The 17535-nt window shown below is 30.3% G+C and overlaps 1 protein-coding gene across 1 annotated transcript in view; it reads right to left on the bottom strand.

Moving 5' to 3' along the window:
• Positions 1-13314, bottom strand: part of LOC139512586 (zinc finger protein GLI4-like) — a 95468-nt gene extending 82154 nt beyond the window's left edge. Inside the window, exons 1-2 of the mRNA XM_071300309.1 lie at positions 13265-13314; positions 5227-5271 (exon numbers count right to left, since the gene is read on the bottom strand). The gene's annotated coding sequence lies outside the window, so the exon portion shown is untranslated. The remainder of the gene's footprint in view (positions 1-5226; positions 5272-13264) is intronic.
• Positions 13315-17535: the final 4221 nt, after the last annotated feature.

The raw sequence follows: 17535 nt of genomic DNA, 5'->3' as shown, positions 1-17535 counted from the left end.
GTAGATAATATATTGGGTATAAAACTCACACTTCTGTAGAATATGAGGCCATAAGAATGATGTGTATTACTCCATTAAATCTACAAATAGCTCACAGCTACATACTAGCACATGGCTTTTCTTTATCCTAAATCATATATATATGTTACACACTAACAAGTTTTAGTCAATGGATGTCCGAAAAGAATGCACCCATTGTAATACTATTCCTTTAAAACTTTAAAAAATGTTTATCCTACGGAAAGAATGACCAGTTAACTGTCTACTCCAAAGAGGAATTATACCTTCAGAGTATTCTACAATCAGATATCACCCCAAGGCACTGCAAATCATACTAAAAATTTCTTCAGTATAAGAATCACTGGTGCATGGAATTCAACAATGACAGAAAATACGGACTTTAGAAAAAGAGAATTGTACTATACACAGGAAATACCTTTAGCGTAATGGGCACTGGGTACTTATCATATCAATAGGCGAAGGGTCTTAGGTTACACTCAATGTAACGTTACACATCTATTTTTTGTCATAAGAACTTTTTTGTATTGGTTCATTTGAAGTGAGGGTGTAAAGGAGATCTTATTTTTCAACAAAGAATTTTATTAAAAAAAGATTCTTATCAAATAAAATAATACGAGTTATCTGATTAAGTTACTGAAAGAAATTAAGATAATTAACTATTCATTTTTTCTAATTTTATCATTTTCAAAAAATGAGGTTAGAAAAAGCAAGGATTTGTGTAGAAGCTTGGAAAAAGTCTACACATTTAATTTCCAATAGAAAATTTATATTATTTTAGTCATATATATCATGTATGAGAATGAAAACATTTTATTTTACTGAAACAATTCCATAAATAAGATTTTGATTTTTAACAATACTTCTCCAATTTAAATTAAATAAAAAGTTTTGAGAAAAGTTCAATAAACTAGGTTAATAGAATCAGAAAACATCACTTATTCCATTATATTTGAAAATAGTATTTTTATATATGACTTAAAAAGGGGAAATTAAAAAGTCTGAAAATTTGGATATTAAGAAAATTAAAACTTTAGATTCTAAAATAATTAGATAGAATTCACTTCCAAAAAATCTAAAGCTTTTCCCTCATGGATAAAATTCGATTGAGTTATAACCTTGAAATGTACAATTACATTAGAAGTTTTAAAGTACATGTACATGTACTATTTCATTAAAGAGAAGGTTATTTTTCATTAATCAAGATATCTTATCATTCCTGCTTTTTGGGGGATTTTTTTGTAGAGAATGTCTACCAACAAGTGTGATAAAACTCCAAACTATTGCATATAAATACCCTTGTGAACTTGTTTCAAATTTCAACTTCAAACCTATATTATTTCAGTAGATTTTACATAATTCTTGATATCTGAAAATTTTAAAAATGCAAAATTTACTCTTCAATGATCATTTTATAAGTACAAAGTATATTTTTTTTTAGGTTTAAATTATAATGTTTCACAGATAACATATTTTTCTTCTTTATCAACGATGGCATATATATCACTAAGAGTTTGCCTACTATTATTTGACATATCTTCTTAATTTTGAAATATAGTATTAGTAGTGTTTCAAGATTACTGCGAAATATTTCATAGATATATACATTTATAATTAATGTAAATATTCTCCTTTTCTTTGTCTTATCTTTTAAACAATTATTTTAAATTCTAAAATCTTCAAGGACACCTTTTAAAACACTTTAAATAAATTTTTACCTTCAAAATCAAATAAAAGAGAAGTCTGACTAAATTATAATTTCATCTTCATAAAATCTTGGTTAGAAAAACAAATTAATGATAGTTCCAGATTTGTTTATTCCATAAAATTTTAGTCAAAAAAACTTTTTTTATCAGATCAATATACATTAAATGTTCACTCCTATAAAAATTTAAATTATAAAATTCAAATGAAATGAAATGACATTTATGCCCCATCAGGACCCATAACTCATCAATCAAAAACATATGGAAAACTGTCATTCTACCAAAACCAGATTTGTATTCATAAACACTTAGATTTCCTGCAAGATACTGGCTCATACTGTTTTATGAGCTGAGGGATACCAAAGAAAATGAGAAAATTTAAATTCTTTGTTGTTAGAGAAGAAATTAGATGTTGTGGCATATGAGTTACTTCGCTGGATTTTTTTCACTGCTTTTAAATGATAAATCAAAATTGTGTTGTTAGAATTTCTTCACATATCTAATGGGTGTATTTGACACACCTTTATTCTAATAACTAGCAGGCATAAGTTGAAAATAGCTTATATGTCCCTATTCCATTTAGAAAGTTGTTTTAAAAAGATTAAAGTACATGCAATTACATGTACAAGCACATGTTAAAGTAAACAATTGTGCCAAGAGCATATGATGTGCTCTTTTTATGTATACTGACATTGTTGCAGGAATAAAATGTAAAATTAAGAATAAATTAAATTATAAGCAAATAAATATGTCTGTAGAAAAACATGTTTGGGTATACCTAAATATGACTGTTGAAACTCAATGAAAATCCGATAACTCTTACCAATGACAAAGCCAAAAAAGTTTTCAAAATCAAGAGCCAATTTTCATTTACCCATGCTAACAACAGTTTTAAGTTTGATCCAAGCATACTAGGGCTAATGCATGATATTTCAAAAGAGCCTATTATATATCAGAATTATCTTGAAATTGAACCCATTGCTTAATTCCCCTATACCTAAATAAACAATAATGTAGATTCAAGTAAATCAATCCAAGCAAAATCAGTAATGGTACAATATGTGAAAAAGATACTCAAATGTGACAATTAAAGTGCCAGAACTCTGGAATGATAAATAATAAAAAAAAAAAATCAAATCAAAAGGTTGCTTCCTTATTTCAATTTGAACAATAATGTAAAGTTTGGTGGAAATCAATCTCGGATTCTGGAAAAAACTGGAATTGGTATGCGAAATGTGAAAAATTGCCATTACTCTAACAGTTAAAGTCCCATAACACTTGAACAACAAAGTAGAAAAATTTGAAATCATAAGGGATCTATTTTCTGTTAACCATGATATTCTTAAGTTTATATGACAATTGGTAGCAGCAAATATATGTCATCATAGAAAAAATCAATAATATATATATGTATTTATCAAAGTTGTACAAAATCGAACATGTAAATTAATGTTATTTGTTTATAGTTAACACGTGTTTGGTTAATTATAGTAAGGTTGGGTTCCATTTGGATATTGAGTTCATGCACAAATGAACTCAGGTGATTTTAAGTCTTTCCAGCCATTGCAGTCAAAGTGTACAGTAGCATTTTGCAAAATAAATAATATTATTAATCATATTATTTATTTTCAGCTTCATGGACCACAAGTATGTGGAAACCAGTACAAGCTGCTTACTAGCTATATATATATATATATATGTCAACTATGTCAACAATATCATACTCATATTTATAAAAAAAAATGTGCACTTGTCTCTGCAAGTGGCGTCTCCCATGTAAGAGTTTGCGGTTATTGGATAAATATTTTATGTTGTTTTGAGTTTACGAATTAGAATTTAAATGCTAATTAGGAACAATCAGGTTTATAACCTTATTGAAAACAAACTAAATAAGTATTTAAAACTTCTAGAGAGTAAAATACAAATTTTAACTACTGTTTGATGTTGGGGAAAACCCCTTTGCAAGGATCTCAGTGATGCAAGACTGTCAACTATTCTCACTTAGGAATGTTCCACTTGTCTGGACCTATTTACACTTAAAAATTATTTATTATGCACAAATCTCATCCATTACAAAATTATATATTCATTTTTACATGCAATGACTATTAATTATTAATAACAGTTCTGTTTGATTTATTTTTTGACACCTATACACAATACTATCCTAAATAAAGTTACGTTCCATTGACAAGTTCTCTGGAAAACAAAGCATTGATAATAAAATAATGAAGGAATCAGATTATTCAAAATTGAAGCTATAACACTTTTAAGGAGGTTTATGTTCAGAAATTACAAACAATCTAAAAAAAACTGAGTTTACAATTGATTTCCAAGATCTGGGTCCTTGATCAGCATTTTTTAGAATAGTACATTTTTTAAATGCATATAATGTATAGTATGGCAGATATCATTAAAACCATTCCAAAAATCATGAAAACGATAAATTCTTGTAAAATGTCAAGTTTTACAATTTTCAAAATACAACATTGTAATCATACAAGCATATTAAATAGATTACACCAAAATGACCCGGAAAAAAATCACAGTAATTAAAAAATACATTTTTTTTCTTGTTATCTAGGTACATTTTTTACAATTTAGGTCAAATTTGAACAAGCCCATGTGTTCATTGTATAAAACGGTATGTCTGGCCTTAGGCAAATCAAAAAGAAACAAATACCTTTATTATCTGCTAAGAAATATGTATTAATCATTTCAATTATCTATCAAAATTTGTTTTTATCATACACATGTATAACCCTCCTCAAAAGTTAATTTCCAAAATGATCAAAAGGTTAATAATTTTGGATATTTACTTTTAAGGACGTAATTGTATTATTATATTGTAACTAAATACTACTGGTAAATTGATGTTATTTGTAAATTGTCTCTGTTATAGACTACATTTGTACTATTGTACTTCTTAGGTCTAAATGTGAACTACAGCCAAATCTTGTGGCTTCACCAGACCTCAACAAAAGGAGAAGCATGCCAAAATAACAATGGATATTCCAGAACACATATTTTGGCTACAAGCATTTTGGTGCTAGAGAATAGGAATATTTTTGTGCAAGGAATTCTGCTTTTATATATGAGCATTTTTGCTTATGCAATATCTGTCTTACTTTGTATGTCTAATGTGTATGTTTTATATGTCCTATGCTTAAATTTGTATGTTGATTTTGTTATTAATGTCGGCAAAAAGTTCTACAGAGCTTATGTTTGCAAAGTTCATGTTACCGGCCTTCTAATCAAATTTTTGTTCTATTCTACTAACACATGACATGAACATGTACCAATATCTTTTTTAAAGAACAATCTAGTCACATTAACATCCTGAGGATATCTAGAAAAATGAATTTTTAGCAAAGTAAATCATATAATTTGCGGAGACAATTCTAATGAACAAAATTAGTCATTTATTTGGATATTTTTCTGACTGATTATCTCCTATTATGTCACCTCTGGTATCAAGGATAATTCCTTTTCAATAATTTACCTGTTGTGCAAAATTCTTCTTATTTCTCTTTAGAAGTGATACATCCTGGAAAGAGAACAATAAACAATCCTTTAATAAGTCATAACAAGGCCTTAAAAAAATCAAATATAAATGTATATGAAGTACATGAACCGAAATTATGTTGCCTTAGTGTTGCAAGTTCGTTTAATTTGCTACATAAATAAATCAAAAGTTGTATGATATGGTTTTATTTGTTGTTTTATTTACAGTTTTGTTTTCATATGTCTTACTTTTTTCAAAAGTGTTGAGTGTTTGTGAGGAATAGCTTTGGTGGTGAATTTGTTACCAATTTTAAAGTCTGTAATGAAAAAATTTACATTTTTTTTTCAGTTTTTAGACCAGTTCAGAGAAACTAATTTCTACTGCTTTTCAGCTTTAGGAAATCAAATAGAATATTTTCTCCAATAGATAAGACAGAATTTTCATTGTTACTTCATATAGTAACCTTATTCCAATGAAAGTGTATTTAATGCAAGACATTTTCGTAGTTTCTACCTACTAGATTCAGAAACATAAAGCTATGGTTACAATGTAACACTAATGGTTTTTATAAAACCTAATTCTTTTAATCAATCTAGAGATCTGCCATCTAAGTTTCCACATGAAATGATAACCATATATCACAAGTCATTTAAACACATTGGACAGGTGACCAAATCACTGAACTGAGGTGACAGCCTTCCTGTCCCATTAGAATATGATCATATTCTTCCATATATCATACACTGAATAAACTTATTGTTAACGTTCATAAAAGGTTTAATATGTCTTAAGACACAAACTACAACCAGTGTCCATTCTGACCAACATTTAAACCCCCAAAGCATAAAATATAGGTGTGAATATGACCGATCCAAATTCCTGATAAATTTTATTGCATTTGAAAATATGTGGTTTGTCAGTAGACTCTTATGTGAAGTAAAGCTTTATACATAAGTGATTTTTTTTTTCTAACATTGGAAAATAAACTTAATTTAAGACAAAAGGACATACTGGTATATAAGCTTTTTTAACTGCTATATAGTTATTACTGAATAAATAAATGGAAAAATATATTCAGAGTAAAGATATATAAACTAAGCATTGAAAAATCTTATTCTTGTGCAATTTATTTCGGGGTCTATCTGGCAAACATAGGGGGATCCAGTGGGGGGGCCTAGGGGGCCCGAGCCCCCCCCTTTTGTGGGAAAAATTTGGTTGATTATATAGGGAATCATTGAAGCATGACTGGGCCCCCCTTTAGGTCAGTCAGCGACCCCCCTTAGGAAAAGTTCTGGATCCGCCACTGGCAAATGAAATTTGACTGCATATTTTAGTACATTGCATGATGAAATTTAATAGATATAAGAAGAAGTGATATGTTTGCCAATAAGACAACATTCCATCCAATTTACAATTCATAAAAGTAAACCATTATAGGTCAAAGTATGGTCTACAACACAGAGTCTTGGCTCACGCTGAACAGCAAGTTATAAAGGGCATATTTTAGAAATTTATATTAGGCAAGATTAGAATAATTAAGGTGCCCTTAAATGGGCAAGTCAGTAAATTTAGGGGACAGGGCATGTTATAAAATTATTTAGGGGGAAACAAGGCATTTTTTTAAGAGTCTTATTGAATCTTCTTTATCTAAAATTTACATTTTGTGTAAAATAATGGGAATTTCTTTTGTTCAGAGACTTTTTATCTAGACAACAAAAAGGAAATACATATTGTCTTGACCAAAAAAAAAAATACAGGAAGTCAAAATATGAATTGCCTTGTATATATGTGACTGACCCAAATTCCTGTTAAAAGTTATTTTAAATGGCAAAAAAAGCACAATTTACAAAAATGAACAATGAAAATGTTCTTGTATATGACTCAAATTCTACCTACAAAAACTTTTGGATGTCTTAACTAGAATTCCAATAAATGTCCCCAAGTTGTACAGGACATGTTTTATCTATAAATGTCAAAAAAATACATCTAACTAGGTATGATGTATACTATAATAAGTATATATTTATGATTTATTCTATAATCCTAACACTATATAACAGTTTATTAGCAATAGAAATGTATATGAATCAAAAGATATGTACGATATATATATGTCAATAACATAACAACCCAATCAGACACAAAAAATAACCAAAAAGACATTTATAGTGTAACACATACGAAAAGACAGGCTTTAATATAAAAAGAAAATGTGGTATGATTGTCAATGAGACAACTTTCCACAGGGGAACAATGTATACACCCGTTAAAAAATACATTGTTGCTAATGCTAGTTGTATGTAAAACTTTTGATAATATAAAAGGGAATGCTATTTTTTTTCTCCCTCTAAGTTATATTTTTTTCAGTGTTGATTCATCAGGCACATCTTGTAGTGATCTGCAAAAAAATAGTGCATGCTGTTAAGCCCATTCCCATCAGTAAACAGGAAGTAGGTGTCTGACAGATCTTAAACAGCACTTAAACATAACAAGTCATCACTGTCAATCATCAAAATAGTAGTAAATCTGTTTGGTAGTACTGGAGAAATGTGTGACAAAAAAAATATTAAGTTTATACAACATATTACATTTTTTTTTAAAGTTTACAACAATAATGAAAGCTGACTGAAGAGCTAACTGAAGGAGGGTGATGGCAAGGGCTCACATGGCCCAAGGTGAGCTTAAAAGATTATAGGACAGAATGTGTATGAGCACTTTTGTGCTATATGGTGGAGGTCAGTTTTTATATAGGGAGGAAGTTGAAGTGCTCTGAGAAAACAACAAACCTCCAGTAGAAAAGCTGACAATCCTAGTCAGTTAAAATTGTAGTCTAGCGTATTTACAACTTGGAGTATTCTTAATTTTTTTCTGAGAGCTTTCAAAGAAGCAATAGACACTTAATAAGCATCTGACTAGCAGCAAGTTGAATAAAAACAGTAACATTACCTCCCACATCTAACATGAGCTGACTGTTCCACAAATGGTGAACAAATTAATTCTCCTAGTTTATCAAATCTGACAAAAATATAGTGTAATATTAGTGTACAGAAGTACATAAACTTTATATAATAATACCTACTGGCCATAGAAGGGTAATCAATATTATATTAAGATCACACTTTGATTGACATTAGGATGTCGTACAACAGTCAAATAAAATGATTTTGTTGTGTTATTAATATGACTTATTTCTTCTTACTTCAAAACTTTATTTAAAAATGCTAAAGTCTTTCCTTGTTCATTAGATTACTTCTATATTAAAATGTAAATAAGGCAACATTTTGTTCTCATAAATAAAGATATATAACATAACTTCTTCCCCTCCCCCCTCAACATATTGTTAAATGAAAATTGAAGTAGATAATTGTCTAATCACTGTAATTTCAAAGAGTTCTATGATCAGATGATTTTTTCATTCCCCAAAATACATTCATTAGTACAACAAAATCTATATCTGGCTTTTAAAAATGCATATCTGTTAGGATGTAAGACATAGATGGAGGGTTTGGTGCCAACAAACAGGTTTAACCCTGCCACATTTTGTATGTGCCTGTCCCAAGTCAGGAGCCTGTAATTCAGTGGTTGTCGTTTGTTGCTGTGTAACATATTTGTTTTTCAATCATCATTTTGTACATAAATCAGGTCATTAGTTTTCTTGTTTAATTGTTTAACATTTGTCATTTTGGAGCCTTTTATAGCTAAGTAGTAGGGGTTTAGCTCATTGTTGAAAGCTGTATGGTGACCCATAGTTGTAAACTTTTCTGTCGTTTTATGATTTGGTTTCCGGTGGAGAGTTGTCTCATAGGCATAAAACTACATCTTTTCACTTTTATACAAAGTGTCATAAAATTGGTTGAAAGTTTGACAAATTAATTGATGTGTGACAAACATTCGTCCCCAACTGCATATACTTGTTAACTGTAGAACAAGAGTGCACACGCTGAAATGTCTCGCCTTCTATACTAATCATTGATATTATGTTGATAGTCCTAAGTATAAAGCTAAGCTTTATTACAACTGTCACATAAACTTAAAATTAACCAAGATAACTAAACAAAGACCAATGAACCTTGAAAAAGAGGTCCAGGTCAGATGAACCATGCCAGGCAGACAGGTACAGCTAACAATGCTTCTATACAACATATATAGTTGACACATTACTTATAGTTTAAGAAAAATAGACCAAAACACAAAAACTTAACACTGTGCAATGAACTGTGAAAATGAGGTCACGGTTAAATAAAACCTGCTCGACTGACATAAAGATCATAAAATATTTCCATACACCAAATATAGTTGACCTATGGCATATAGCATTAGATAAAAAGACCAAAACTCAAAAACTTAACTTTGACCACTGAACCATGAAAATGAGGTCAAGGTCACATGACATCTGCCCGCTAGACATGTACACTTAACAATCATTCCATACAACAAATATAGTAGACCTATTGCATATGGTATGAGAAAAACAGACCAAAACATAAAAATTTAACTATAACCACTGAACCATGAAAATGAGGTCAAGGTCAGATGACACCTGCCAGTTGGACATGTACACCTTTAAAATACAGTCCTTCCATACACCGAATATACTAGCCCTATTGCTTATAGTATCTGAGATATAGACTTGACCACCAAAACTTAACCTTGTTCACTGATCCATGAAATGAGGTCGAGGTCAAGTAAAAACTGTCTGACAGACACGAGGATCTTGCAAAGTACACACATATCAAATATAGTTATCCTATTACTTATAATAAGAGAGAATTCAACATTACAAAAAATTTGAACTTTTTTTTCAAGTGGTCACTGAACCATGAAAATGAGGTCAAGGACATTGGACATGTGACTGACGGAACATGAAGCATCTGTATACAAAGTATGAAGCATCCAGGTCTTCCACCTTCTAAAATATAAAGCTTTTAAGAAGTGAGCTAACGCCGCCGCCGTAGCCGCCCACTATCCCTATGTCGAGCTTTCTGCAACAAAAGTTGCAGGCTCGACAAAAATTAGTCCCTTTAGCAGTAATGTAAGGAAATTCAAAATTTTGCTCAGGATACTGTATTTTTGTCATAAACCAGCTTCCTTCTAAACTACATAAAATTCAATGCACGTAATGACAAACTTTTTGATGTCTAAAAAAAATTTAACCAGATCGAATCTAGGATCGCTATGTCTTGTAGGCTCAACAAAAATTCAGACTCCTATAATGGAATCCATTTAGAAATTGTTTCCTTTTAAATCAAAAAGGCAGAAGAACTTCTGTTTGGGTATGAAAAGGAGCCTATAGCTCAAATTTTAACAGTATGAAGTAACTCGGTCCCTTCAGCATTTCCTAGATGAAAATGAAGATTTTCAAGAACTGGTGAGAAATTTTCTACGCAGGGTTTTCCGCCAACTTAACATACATTCCTATGTGTCATTAGTCAATTTAAAAACTTTTGCTTAGACATTAAAGTAAATGCAAAGAATCAAATTGTTCAATCATTACCAGATTCTACTTGTATTTCCATATTTTACCAACAATAATGCATCTATAGCCAAATGTCAAATTTAAACCACCTATATGAAATATGTACTCAAATTACAAATGCCTGTATGTTCAATTCTAAAAACCCTCTTTCAATGTTATAATTACAAGTCTTTGTATTGTACCATTTCAATAAAAGTAAATAAAGAGTTATTCAATGTTAAGCAAGACTTCCGACGGAGACCGAAAAAATCAAACAAAAAACTTATCCTCAAAACCTGATCAGTCTAATTCAATAATGAACGTCAATATTCCCATTAACAAAGTAAATAAACCGAGAGTTTTCCTGTCAATAGATTTGACGATTTCCTTTATAAAGCCAAGACAAGGATACTTTTAAACGATGTTAAACCGTGAATGAAGTTATACAATAACTCTAGTTAAGAACAGGAAGTCATCCAAATCGAGTTTAAGATGGTTGATCATCAAAAATGGGAACTTAATTGTAAAGACTAACATTAAATATTTAAATGTTCTATCTGTAGTTTAAATTTGTTCAAGGACACTTATTTCAACAGAAATTACATTTTTCATTTTAAAACTAAGTTCATTTAAAGTCCATTAAAATATCAAAATAAAGAAGACTTTATGATATAGTGGTCTTAATAGGGCTAATTTATATCTACTTTAGTGTGGTCATATACCAAGATAAAAGTATATGTGTGTCCAGTAAGTAACAAATTCCTCACAAGTACCAGGTACATTTAAGGACATATGAATCAATTAAAAATACCCATGATAGTTTTCGTTTGAAAACTTTTCTTTCTTTTATATTAAGTTTTTTTCTTTCTTGATTATCTTTGTTTCATTCATTCAAGGTAAAGTAAGCTTTTTCCAGCATTTAATAAATTGACAAAAGAAAGGACATTTCTTTTTATCTAATTGATCAAAGTGCTATCAGGAGAAAATATCAGGTCCAAGCATTAGATACACCCATGAGGGTGTTAGCCTCAGGGGTGGATCCAGCGATATTTAAAAGGGGGGTTTCAAACCTAGGATGAAGGTTCCAATACATTGATCATAAAAAAAAAAAAAAAGGGGAACCCCAACACCCCCTTTTGGATCTGCCACTGAGCCTGATTGCAGTAATTTAATTCAAACCAAGATAAAATGATTAATACAAAATGATTGATTTCAATTAATTTTGGGGGGAGGGCCTTTCTATTTTACGGTAAAGCATTATAAATATGAGATATCCATATACATCTTATATCATCAATCCCCTGACCTATGGCTTTCTCAATTGTTACAATCACCTCTACATAATTTAGACAGTGACAACATGGTATACTGACCTCACAAGTACAGATGTTTCACAGATCTACCTGAAGTGTCTAAGTCAATCCTTAGTTCAAACATAATCATGAGAGTCAATATTGTGGTTTAAACTGCCACTGACTTAAAATATTGACAATTTTGACAAGCATGTATCATTTAATTTGTTGTTTTACAGAAATGGATTATTTAAAGTATAATTGACTTCAGTGCTTTTCAACTTAATCCTGTAAGAAAATATCCTGCATTATAAGAAAAACAAACCTGTGTGTCCATGCTATAGGTTTGAACAACAAGGCATTAAAAAAGACACCAAACATAAAGGATTTAAATTAAGTGAGTTTCAAATATAACTAAACTGAGTTTCTTAGAGAAATAAATGTCAACCAAAATGAAGAACATGAAAGTTAAGTTGAAAGAGAACAACAGGACAAGGTGTTATAAGATGTTGAACTAGGTAGTATTGTCAACACATATAATATTGTACAGGTGGTATCTGATGAGGTTCCAAAGTTTTAACTAGTTAATTTGACATGTTTGTTTTCTTGTTATCATAATTTTGGGCAATCAGATGTTTACAAATTTGGGGAAAATCAAAGTTATTTTAGATATTTTGAAATTTGCAGGAAATCTTGTGCCTCTTTCTGCATGTTTGATGAAAAATAACAAAAGAAGAAAATTGGAGAATAAGCTTTGTTGTTGCAGTAGACCTTTTAAAGGTTTTTCATGCCTATAGTATATATATATAGACCCAAATCAACCTTTCTACCATTAATGCTTCATTTGGGATCATATGAACCAAAACAAAACAAGGACGGCTCATACTAGTAGTACTCCCATCCTATATCTTTAAGGAACCAAAGGCAAATCTGATGTTGCTGTGACATTTCTAGAAATGGTGGCAGTCATTTTTGATGCCAGATTACAAAATTGGGAAGCTGGCACTTCTTAAAGCATGTGCACTTCCAAGCTAAATATAAAACTTAAAATTGTATTCCAAAACACTACAGCAATGCATGACTATATCATAATACTGTGTTGTTGTAGTTTTATAAGGCAAAAGCTATCTTTTGTCAGTACTGTCTTATTCTTTGAAAAAATAAGAAGTTTCATTCTTTTCTGGTTTTTTACTTCAGGAATTAGTTAATTTAAAGCAAAGAGTTTAATCTAAACAATAAACATTTTGTTTATATAAAGTGAATGCATATATCTTTTTTAATTAATTACCTTAGGTTCTAATGTTCACATCAGCTTTCTTGGATTACACCATTTTTGTACTGAAATTATAAGATGCACCAATGTTATTTATTACTATTTTATATTTACATATAATTATTTCAATGATAATTTTTCTATCACATCAAATTTCCCAAAAGACATGTATCAAAAAACTAGTGCATACAATAATGATTCTATATACACTTTGATAATCAGAAATATATACTTGGCAATTCCCAACATTTATTAAAATTCATAACCACAGGTTCCTGCCTACATATAACTGGTATAACCCCAACACATGTTGTGCTTGTACCAGTAAGACTTCCAGGTCCATGTGTTGCATGTGGTTGTTAGTGTGGTTGTTTTTCCATGGAGTCAATTATCCTGGTGGATGTGCAGTACTTATTATCCATTTTTTATGTGTTTTACAAAGAAAATAACCATCCATTTGATAAGAAACAACAATGTTAAATGTTTATGTATTGTAGGGACTACACATTGTACATATGCAGTATTTATATCATTGACATTTTTTATTTAACAGATAGTGTGTCAGACATTTATTCAGAGAGTCTTCAGGAAAAGCTAACAGCATCATTGCTTTGTGATATATGTACATGTATATTGGCCAATTGTTGGAATGCCTTCACAGTACATTGTATATCCAATATAATCCAGCAATCATTTAAAAAATATACATAAAGAATGACAGAAATTACAAAAATTAGATAAACAAAGACAAACAACCACCAACAATGCATGGTTTAGAAAGCCTAACTTGCTACAGGCACAACATGTGATGTGGGTTAAACCATTTCTATGTGCAAATATGATCATCCATTGAGTCTTCTTCAAACCAGTGATAAATTGGGGCAACCCTTTGGCTGTGCTGGATGTATAAATTTGCAGCCTTATCCTGTCAGAATGGAAACGCTACATGTAAATCCCATGACAAGTGTGGAGAGAATTCATTGCTCTCAGCATGTAACTACAACTCTTAGAATTAAATGGTTTGTAGGTGGTGTGATGCAAAGCGAAATTTCTGTCCCTCAAAATTCCTTCAAAAATACCTCATTTTCCCGTGGAATTCGATCTCTGTAAACAGACTTATAACTATGGTATGAATTAATCATTTAAGTTAACAACAATCAATTATTCACATGTATCTGTACATGTTATAAAATCAAAACACAGAATTTCCCTCCTACACAAATTGTATAATTTCTAAAATACATAATGAAAACATACAAGATCATCACTTGAGCATGAATAGCAACATCCCAAATACTGTTGAACTACTTTGTACATAGTAAAAGACTTTAAGAATGAAATTGCATGCGGCTCCTGTAGCATGAAATTGAGGTTACAGGTACAGACAAATGACATTAATGTATGCAGAAGGATATGCAACATCATTTCTTTAAATCAATCAAGTACTGTACATAAAATTATTGCCCTATGGTGTATCACCGCAGGCAACTCAGATATCTTGTCCAGAAAACATAACCTGGGTGACATTGAGGTTCAGGCTATATGACATATATGTTAGATAGCCATAGAGTCCTTGCAACTGGGAACAAGAATACTTAATCAATAAAGTAAAAATCAGATTTCATTTCAACTTTTTTGTTTTAATTATGTCATTAAAAGGAGCAAGTCTGCAATATTATCAAATAAAACTTAGAAGATGTGGTATGATTTCCAATGAAACAACTCTCCACTATAAAGAACAAATGACACAGAAGTTAATAACTACAAGTCCATATACCACCAATAATGAGCATAGTCAGCTATAAAAGTCCTGGAAATGACAAATGTAAAACAATTCAAATGAGAAATCTAACATAAAACTAACTGTTGATTATTATGTATGTCATGGTAATATATGACCAAATAAAGTACACTATTTGTTATAATTATCATTTGGTGGTCACATTTAATGTGCAATAAAGTTTAAAAAAAAACATACAAAATATTCTAATGATATTGTTTTCTCCTAACAAAATCTTCTTTTAAATCAAGTTAGTATTACTAAACAGCTATTTACATGGACTCCTACGGCATCATCTCTTCATTTAAAACACCATCAAGTCGGCATTTCATATGTTCTAAATCTCCATTGTTAAATTACAATGTCCAACTCTTTATTGGCCTTTCATTAAAACATTTCTTAATCCGAGTTAAACACCAAGCCAAAAATTTCTACACAAATTGCTATTGTCATGATTGTAAAAGTCATATGTGACAAACAATTATCACAAACGCCATGACAGGTCTTTCTTTAAGATCACTGTTAGGGTGACATGAAGATAAAAACTTTTCACCATGGTAACAAGCAACTATTTCAATGAGTTTAATATGCTAAGACTGAAATAATGGAACGAATACTTGAAGCAGTCAAATTAATATGAAAATGGTATTTACTTTAAAGTGCAAATGTTTTAAAAGTGTACTTTCTTGAAATTAACAAGGATTTAATTTGATCATAATTTGTCAAAGTTTATGACTTTCAAGCATTCTGAACACTCGTACACTTAAAAAATTGAGGACAAGATTTGGGAGAACAATTGTCTTTTCCTAAATGCAAGCATGTATTTAAGGATTAAATAGAAATTAGGAATGTCACACTTCAGCATCCAAAAATAGTGTCACCTATTCAAATGTTATTAAAGTGGACTCTGATATGATAACCAGCAGCGTAGATAACACAAAACAAGGGAAAGGGGTCTTTAACCTAAGCATAACACATCATAATGAAACAAAATGTACATTTTACTCTACCTGATTTAAAATCTGATTTCAAGCAAGATTTTTAAATAATTAGTCCAATTAAAAACTTGTAAGAAAGGATAATTCTAACGCAATTTGATTAAAAATTTAAAATTCCCAAAACACCAATTAAAATAACTGTTAGATATCAGAGAAGGTTATCAGTAATTTTTTTCTACTTCTTCTGGAAAATACTAAAATAAAAATACCTTTTTCTTTGATCAATCGTAGTTTAGAAACGAAATCCGTAATTAACCAAAAAATAATTTTCAATCATCAAAATAATTATGTGTCTGGATAATATCTAAATTACAAGTTTAAACCATGTCAAAGTATAATAAAACAAATAGTTTTAGGATTATTATACATGTTAGGTTATTTTGTTCACAATCGTCTCTCTAATCTACAAGCACTGTCAATGGGGTAGCGATACAAGTTACTGATATACCTAAAGACAGGTAGGTTTAATATACAAAGCTACAAAACACAAAATATATGTCTGTTGTTCTCCAATATATGCCTTTGTTTAGAACTACATCAAAGGGTTAAGTGTAATCGTATACCTACATCAAACATAGAAGTTTTGTCAACTGTAAGGCCATTGTTGTATAAAGTGCATGTCTTTATTAATTACCTCCCTGGTGTAGTTATGTGTATTGCCTTTTAAAGATTTAATTAAATTAATTTGATTATTGGTATACACTTAATATATGCCATAACTATCAAACTTCTATCAAACTTCTATCAAACTAAACATGTTGGATAACTTGAGATACAACAAATTTTGATTCAGGTATTTTTAAATTGTAAGCAGTCTGATGATTAATTGTATCCCATGCCATTAATCAGAAAATTAGTTTACTAACAAAGCAGGGGTTGGTCTTAAGACTATATTGCCTGACTTTTGAACTATTGTCAGTCTTTTAGACTATTGTTGGTCTTTAGACTATTGCCTGACTTTTGAATTATTGTCTGTCTTTCAGACTATTGTTGGTCTTAAGACTATTGCCTGACTATTGTACTATTGGTAGTCTTTTGATCTATTAACAAACTTTTGAACTATTGTCTGTCCTTCAGACTATTTTCTATCAACAGACTTTTGGACTATTGTCAGTTTTTCAGACTATTGTCTATCAACAGACTTTTGACTCTTGTCTGTCCTTCAGACTGTTGTCTATTGTCAGTCTTTCAGACTTAACTGTTGGTCTTTAGACTATTGCCTGACTTTTGTACTATTTGCAGTCTTTCAGACTATTAACAGACTTTTGAACAAATTTCTTTCCTTTAGACTATTTATTGTCTATTGACAGACTATTGGACTATCAGCAGTCTTTCACACAATTGTTGGTCTTATGACTATTTACTGTCTGTTGGACTACTGGCTGACTTTTAACTATTGTCAGCCTTTTATATTATTGTGTATTGACACAAGTTTGGACTATTGTCAGTCTTTTATATTATTGTGTATTGACACAAGTTTGGACTATTGTCTGTCTTTCATATTATTG

This window comes from Mytilus edulis, chromosome 2 (assembly GCF_963676685.1).
Source record: "Mytilus edulis chromosome 2, xbMytEdul2.2, whole genome shotgun sequence".
Classification (NCBI taxonomy): Eukaryota; Metazoa; Mollusca; class Bivalvia; order Mytilida; family Mytilidae; genus Mytilus; species Mytilus edulis.
This window is presented reverse-complemented; position numbering and strand designations above follow the sequence as displayed.